This window comes from Protomyctophum bolini, assembly GCF_963924005.1.
Source record: "Protomyctophum bolini genome assembly, chromosome: 14".
In the NCBI taxonomy this organism is placed as follows: domain Eukaryota; kingdom Metazoa; phylum Chordata; class Actinopteri; order Myctophiformes; family Myctophidae; genus Protomyctophum; species Protomyctophum bolini.
Genome location: NC_137875.1, coordinates 42,481,755 through 42,490,723, shown reverse-complemented (window position 1 = coordinate 42,490,723; position 8,969 = coordinate 42,481,755).

Genomic DNA, 8,969 nt, shown 5'->3' with positions numbered 1-8,969 from the left:
TCATCTCTCAGGCATTGTACCTTAACTTGAATGAATGAATGAATGAATGTTTGTTTTTTTATGAATGAATGGTTTATTTATGAATGAATTAATGAATGAATGAATGAATGAATGAATGAATGAATGGTTTATTTATTTCGATCTTATGCTGTTGGAACATTACAAGAAGAATCATGTATTAAACTAATTTGAAAAGGTAGGCAGAAGCTAGTAGCTGTAGCTGTCTATCCTTTAATTTAAAAAAGAACGTAGCCGGGAAGCGACGCTGCCAAAATGCGTATAGGCTGCGTTTATTCAGTTGTATATAAATGTGTTTGATCCGATCTAGTGGAAAGGCTATACTCACATTAGCTTCGGATGGCTATCTGTTGTTAGCTTAGAGACACTAGCTGGACTGCGACATCTTGGCTCTCAGTCGCTTTAGACTCCAAATCTCCCTCATTTCTGGTCAAAACAAACAAGGCTTTTTGTACGGAGCCTATAGCGGTCGCAGTAATGGCACCGGCCAGTACTTTGAGACCAAACAGACACACCATTAAGCTGACACAACATCGCTGTCCTATAGTGTAATGAAAACAATTAAAGGGACACTTCACCCTTTTTGTAAAAAAATATATGTTAATGACGTTTAGAAACTTTAGATCACTTTCCTGGGGGTATTTATGTGTGTAATATGTGGTTTTAGATATTTTAGATTGTAGCAGTGAGCCTGTTGTCTCTGATGTCATGGACACTGGTCTCACTACCTTCCTGGACTACAATTCCTATAATTCTTTGGTGCACTGCTCCTCCTTGTGGATAGGGGGGAGAGCTGTCTTACTGAGACAACATGTAGTCCAGGAAGGAAGTGAGCCCAGTGTCCATGACATCAGAGACAACAGGCTCACTGCTACAATCTAAAATATTTAAAACCACATATTACACACATAAAGACCCCCAGGAAAGTGTTCTAAAGCTTCTAAACGTCATTAACATATATTTTTTTGCAAAAAGTGTCCCTTTTTTGAAAAAGAAAATAGAATATAAATCACACCCGACCCGTGTGAACTGAGCGGTTCACAGGCTGCTCGGCTGGAGTTATAGTGCAGGCAGACAGACATATACTGTACAGACATATACGGCTGTTTGTGTTTGCACCGTTTGTTTAATATCACCATTACATCACCTAATCAACATGAGTTTAGACTTTAATATATTAGCGCCCCTCACTTCACACGGGTGTGATCTTTTAGTTAAACAGATGACACAATGACATTTGACCCTTCAAGAGGTAAAGTGTGCATCCTCATCCTATAAGAGCAGTACAGACAAATCCACAGAGAGGCAATCATATAACTGTGGTGTCAAGCGTCAATAATGAAACCGCAACTGCAGCCAGGGCATGCAGCGTTCTGTGAATTTGTCTATAAGCAGACATTCTCAGGGTACTCAGCTCTCTGGCCAGTGCTTTGTACTGTACCAGTCCTTACCCGTTCTGAATATATGGACAGCAAATGATGTTCAGTGTGGGGTAATGCAATGTAATAGATCACATTACTGATAAGGGGGGGGGGATTGTTTACAGATGGTCTAACAACAACAGGGTTTAAGTCCACCCGGACGGGGAATTGCCTTATTTGGCAACAGTTACAATCCTGTGCACTTTTATATCTGTTCGATGATCATAACATTATGAATACTTGTGATGGTGATGTTCAGTGTGTCACGCCGTCACCCTGCGATATTTGAGGTTTACATATCGATATCGATGTACTTCGGATTTTTGGTCAGGTGACAACCATACATCTACTTGTGAAATGTAGACGACATGCATGTTCGCCACCTAGTCGACTCTAATAGAAGAGCAGCAATATTCAGGGGGCAGAAAACAACTTCCGGTTGCCCCAAATTCCCCATCCATTGTCCCCATAAAGGCTCATACATAGTCTGGATCTTCGGTGGTGACTGGTGAGGTGACCACCGAACTACACCATGACGTCACTGAGCCGCGGTGAAGAGCAAACCACCGCCACCGCTCCAGCCCTTCTCTCTGTTTTTACTCACCACCGCTGAACGTTATTTCAGCTCCGGTGGTCAGCTCACCACCGGAGCAGTGGTCACCTTACCACCGAAAATACAGACTATGAATAGGCCTTAAGCCTATAATGTAGAAGAGCCACCATCTGGCCCCGTGAAGTGAACGGAGTTTGCGTAACTCTGACTCTGGTCGACTCCAGGGCAGGGTTGCCAAGTCTGTTTATTTCCAGCATAACTTCATGGATTGTTTTTTTTCCCACAGTTGCCTGCCTGGGTTTTGGAGGTTGGTTAAAGCTTATTTCTGTCACGACAATTGCCAACACTGGCAAGCAGGTGCTGGCAACAACCCCGTGATTGGCTGTCTGTCTGACAGTGAAGACTCGCAGTAACACTCACGGCTTGACGGGGAAGACACGTTTGCAATGTTAGAACGTCACTCAATATAACTTCACACCCACCGCGGCTACATACACATTATGTTATGGTTAAAGTAATAACCATACTAATATGGGGGGAGGGGGGAGAACACAATGGAGACAGCGCACGCAAACGAAGCGCGAGGTTGTGACACACAAACTATATATAGAACAATAATCATACATTATATACAGAAACGCATCAGCTACCACACTTACAATCTTGGACCCAGTTTATCATTCTGCCCTCAGGTTTATAACAGGCGACAGCTATAACACCCATCATTGCATAGCCTACTGTGTACAATAAGGTTGGTTGGCCCTCCCTTGCGACAACTTACAAGGAGAGACCAACACTGGTTTTTATTTGTCTATAAAGCTCTAATTGAGAACTCACCTTCTTATTTAAACTCTCTTTTACAATGGAAAACTATTTCTTATCATATACACGCTCTCAAGATTATTTGATGCTTGAGACCATACATACCTCCACTACATCTGGAAAATATCTGCTTTCAAGTGCGCTGCCCCACACACTTGGAACACCTTACAGACTTCACTAAAGTACAGCTCTCTCCCTTCTCTATATAGCTTTCAACTTGATATATCAACATTGGTAAATATCAACTGTACCTGTTTTAATTGAGTTGATCACTATGTAATGTTCCTTTATTATTACCAGTAATTTGACCATTATATCACTAATGTAAAAAAATCTTGTTTTAAATTAAACTCGGTATTTTGATACAGTTACTATATCGTTACACCCCTACGGCTTTTAGAATAACCTTTGACTGTACTACCTGTACTGTTAATAATCATGTTAATAAAGTAATCAACCAATCAATCAAACACAGTGTGAAGTGAGGGGCACTCTTCTCATCATACATCATCATTCATCATCTCATTCTGGCCAATCACAATTTGAGTCCTCACTTTTGTGTTTGTGTTTACACACTTTTGTCATCAATGTTTGTTTACACACCAATACTCAAAGCTGGACATATAGGAGGGGCTAGCGCCACTCAAAAATAATCACCTATAAGCTCACAACGCTGTTAAGAATGGCTATTTCCCAAAATATTTATCAGTGGAACCGTATTCAACTCCAAGTGCTTGTCAGAATGGGGGGTCCCCAGTTCAAATATGATTATTTTGGGGGGGGGCGCGTCCTGAAAAGTTTGAGAACCATTGGTGTAGGTGTCAATTTACAGTGTAGGTGTGCCTTGAGATTTTCGACTTGGCCTTTGGTCTAGCCTGGCTCCAGTCGCTGAATTGCTAGCCACGCCCATTCAAAAAAATAATGTTCTTGCAATTCAGGGTCTGGTGACTCTGTCTATGGTGGTTTTAGGGCCGATTCATACTCCTATTTTACCGCTGTTTCGGCGCTGTAGTGCCGAAATGATTTCGGCTCGTCAGAAATTTTCAGTAGCACCGAAGAGACGAGTTTAGGACGGTATACCCGCCCCCCCTCGAACCTCAAATGACGTCACATTGTAGGCTCTACAGAGCCGAACCGACTTTTATTCGGCTCTAATATAGGAGTATGAATCGGCCCTTATAGCCTCGGTTGAAAATCTGATACCGTGGCTACGGCCTATCAGCACCGTTTCAACGCGATGATGTCAAACAACAGCACCGGACCAAAAAAAACGGACAGAAACGTCAGGTTTTAAACATCATCGTCCGACATATTTTACCGCGTTCGTTTACATGCTATAGTGCTCATTGACCGTGTTTGTTTGGTTAGCAACCAAACCACATTGACAACGACGTCATCTGCTTTGCTACTATTTGGATTCGTTGGTGTACTGTACGTGAACCAATTGCCGAAGACTTGTCAACGCCAACGCCTGTCCCAGAAACGACTGCCGTGAGAAGGGCTTCAGTCTGAATAATGCAGTGGAATTAAATTAAAATTCCGGCTCAGTGTCACGCTATACCTTTGGTCTGCATTTTGGGCACAAAATGTTAAATAAATGGTGCATTCATGTTTCTCATATCTTCACCTGCATGCCAAGACTGACCCACATTGAGGTACTGCAGGCAGTAGTTGTGCAAAACTCACTCATCGCTAATAATAAAATGTGTGATGATGAAAAGGGACAGCAATAAGATTTAAAGACAGTTTTAGATGAATGAGGACCGGGGGGGGGGGGGGGGGGAAGAGACTGGGCCTTAGAATGCCTCTGTAGGGCACTTTTTTTTGTATTGGAGGACCTGGACTGTCTCCAAGAGTGTAAAGATTTTTGAATAGTTGATTGCATGGGGCATCACCAGGGGGCATCTCCATTCTCTTCTGCCTCTCAGTCCTATAGTATCATGTGGTTCTATGATGGAGGGCAGCTGACAGCTTGTACTCAAGCACTCAGCAGTGTGCTTGTCCTTGGAACAGGTAGAACAGGTAGAGGCTGAGAGTTACTGTGTGTGCCGGGGAATGTTTAGATTGTTTAGCCGCGAGCTCTGCGACCCATGATTGTTGGACCTACACAGTTACGTTGGATATTAGTTGTGTCCTGTTTGATGGTGTTTGGGTATGTCATGTGTATGTGAGTGGTCAACTGCTCATGTATACATGAGCAAGTGCATGTGCGTGTGTGAGACAGTGTGTGCGTTACTCACTTACTGCCTTACTGGCCTACCGGCATGTGCACTTAAAGGGACACTTCACCCTTTTTGCAAAAAGATATATGTTAATGACGTTTAGAAGCTTTAGAACACTTTCCTGGGGGTCTTTGTGGTTTTAGATATTCTAGATTGTAGCAGTGAGCACAGTGTCTCTGATGTCATGGACACTGGTCTCACTACCTTCCTGGACTACAATTCCCACCATTCTTTGGTGCACTGCTCCTCCTTGTGGATAGGGGGAGAGCTGTCTTACTGAGACAACATGTAGTCCAGGAAGGAAGTGAGCCCAGTGTCCATGACATCAGAGACACTGGGCTCACTGCTACAATTTAAAATATCTAAAAACACAGATTACACGCATAAAGACCCCCAGGAAAGTGTTCTAAAGCTTCTAAACGTCATTAACATATATTTTTTTGCAAAAAGGGTGAAGTGTCCCTTTAAGCCCCTCCAACTGATCCAAAATGCCGCAGCTCGCTTGGTCTTCAACCAGCCAAAATTCTCACACATCTCCCCCCTTCTCCACTCCATCCATTGGTTCCCGGTCGCTGCCCGCACAGAATACAAAACTCTGATGCTGGCATTCAACGCAACCAAAGGCATAGCTCCCCCATATCTTGCAAGTATGATCGTACCCTAGAAACCCTCCCGCTCACTCAGATCAGCCAACGCAGGGAAGCTGGAAGTACCTTCACTAAAAACGCCGGGACAGCGCTCCACACGTCTCAAACTCTTCTCCCTTCTGGCTCCAAACTATGGAATGCACTTCCCATCACAATCAGAACTGCAGCCTCACTCCCAATCTTCCACCCGTAGCACTTGCCCTAGCCCCTTAGATCGCACTTCATGTAGACTTAGATATAGCATTTTAAACAGACTTATAGCATGTTACGTAGACAGCACTAGAATTTCATTTTATGTAGTCATAGCACTTTATAGTACATATGTATATAATATAGTATAGTATACAGTTTACATACATAGTTTCATGATATAGATACTCCACTGTTACGTTCTTAGCTTACGCATGTTTCATGATAACTACTTTTTATATATGTGATGTATGACATGCTTTTTGTTATTGCTTAATGTAAATCCCTCTGGATTAAGAGCGTCTGCTAAATTGTAATTGTGCATGTCGGTGTCACATTTGCCTACTGTGTTGCACTCTACAGAACAGATCAATTATTGTATGAATATGAAGAGGTGATATTGAAAAATGGTCTCACGTCACTCACGACACTGATTTATTAGGCATCACACACACACACACACACACACACACACACACACACACACACACACACACACACACACACACACACACACACACACACACACACACACACACACACACACACACACACAGTGATGGGGAAGCACAGATAGAAAATCAAGAGAGAGACATACAGAATGCTCCAGGAATCATTACCCATGTCTCACCTTGGATTGTTGCCTAGAGTGATGCAGTCAGGGACTGGGATGCGACACATTCTGAAGAGCCTTCAGCTGCTGGCATAGGGCAGAGGGGGAGACACTCGTCGAATATCTGTAAAGACAAAACACAGAATCCGCCACTAACCACTTCAACCTTATATTTTCCGACAATTCCGTTATACGTCAAATATAATAATAATTGCGACTGTAGGTCACGCGTTCTCAACAGGCCCGAAAGTTAAGGCCCGGCCCTATACCTGGGCCCTCATCAAACCCTGTACACTCAAGACACGCTCCATATATGGCCAGACCTCATCAAACCCTGTACACTCAAGACACGCTCCATATATGGCCAGTACAGAATTCATTCCATATGTTGATCTGACCCTTATGCCAAAGCGCCAGCGCTCGCCCAGCAGTCTGCCGGCATCCAGGCGGAAGACCTCAGGGCGTCTTACTGGTCATATAGACAATCTAGTAAATATAAAATGTGCCACACCTTGGAAAGCATTGTTTGCTGGTAGATCTCAGTTGTAGATCTGCTATTTTCACTGAATGTTTGCCTACTTTTGACGAATGACAAATTATGAGATTTACAAAAACCGACGCTATAGGGTTCAGTTCATGTGGTTAAAGGCACAAAACATAAATGAAATTCACTCTGAGTTAAGACTACCATATATACAGTATAGCTATCACTCAGGGAGCCAGGCTAACTAAAATAACAATAGTTTGCTTGTCATGAGAGACCCTGCACTCACAACAGACAGGCTTGTCACCTATTTTGGTTCCTGGCTGAGGCATAGTTTAAGGCAGCAATGTTCTGCTACAGAGTATAGTGATATGGTTTACAAGTTGACAAGTTAGTTGAACAAGTTACTGCTCATGTGTGTGTGTGTAGACACACACATGAGCAGTAACTTGTTCAACTAACTTGTCAACTAAATCTGGATGTAAACCATATCACTATACTCTGCCAAATTAAATCAAATGAAGCGGCTTACATGAAATGGAATTAAATCAACTTAAATTAGCAACTGAAGCGCTATAAACCCTGCTGCTTTCCTGTATGCCCCCCAGCTAATGCAGAATCTGACATGTCTGCTTCCAAAACTTCCCCGGTTATTCTTATGATTATGGTGACTGCGGATGACATTTGACAATGAAGGAGATTATGAATCCATCAATTCCATGTTTACTGGTGATTTCCAGACAAATTAGGGTACATTAGTTTTCTTTTTGAGGGCCTCCTACTCCCACGTCCAGCTTGTACAAACTTTGTCCTAACACAAACATTGAATGCCATGGATAATGAATGGCAAGTTTTACGTCATAGTGTAACATTAAAAGCTAGACATGTACTTTAACATACAGCATTCAGCATCTCTGGAATCAGCACTGTCAGGGTTCAGGGGTTTTGATAGGCTTTCTGGACATTTTTCCTTTTATATTTAATATTTATTATTTAAACTTCAATGTTATAATGGAAGTCAATGGCTGAAACCATGCCCAAATATGGAGTCATGATGTCATAGATACATCATAGTCTGGTGACATCACAGATTGGTCCCATGAAGTCTGAGATCCACATGAGGCCACGCCCTCATTGGACCCCGTCTTAGCTTTGTGTGTTCGTTTTGGGAACTGGATTCTGGAATCCACCTGATGTTGTGTGGGAGTACTCCAGTCCAGACTGCTCCAGACCGTACTGAATAACTGCTAGCATGGCATAATGTCTTCAGACTAGGACTCAAGTCTAAGATATGCAGATCAGTGGGTGTGTTGTGTCCTCCAAAGACGATGATACGATCTCCCATGCACCTTGCAACAGCATATCCCCCGCACATCTTAGACAGGCCTTTCCCTCTGGGCTCAACCTTCTTGCAGGAGAAGGTCTGTGGATGGAATTGCCACAGAATCATTGATGCCACCAAATATGTACAGCTCTGAGCTCTCCATTGTAGATATAGGCGGAACTATCCCACTGTCTTTCTGGAGGAAGTTGTGCAGATGGTGTGCTCAGGCAGATGTTGGTCTCTGTGTCAAACACTCTGACGTTGTAGTCCTCGTCCCAGCCCCCACATACAAGAATCTGTGTCCCAAAGATTGAAGCAGGTGGTGGAGTTCCTCTCGTGTTAATTGAAGACAAAACCATCGTGGTGGTGTCCAACTTGTACATTAGTCCATCCAGCCTACTGGCCGTATCCTCCATGGATCAACATGACCTTCCCCATGACACAGGCCGAGTGGCCAACTTTTTCATGTCAATGACCCCCAAATGGACAAATAGCGCACGGACCCCTATTTGCCAGAGAAGATTTTCACGACTGTGTGACTATGATATGACAGTGATTTTAATTTCAAGGACCCCGAGTTTGACATGCATTAGTCTACGGACCCCCATTTAAAGGTATATTCAGTGATTCAGCTGGGACCAAAAGCCTTTCGTCCAATCAGGATAGAGAGTCAAAA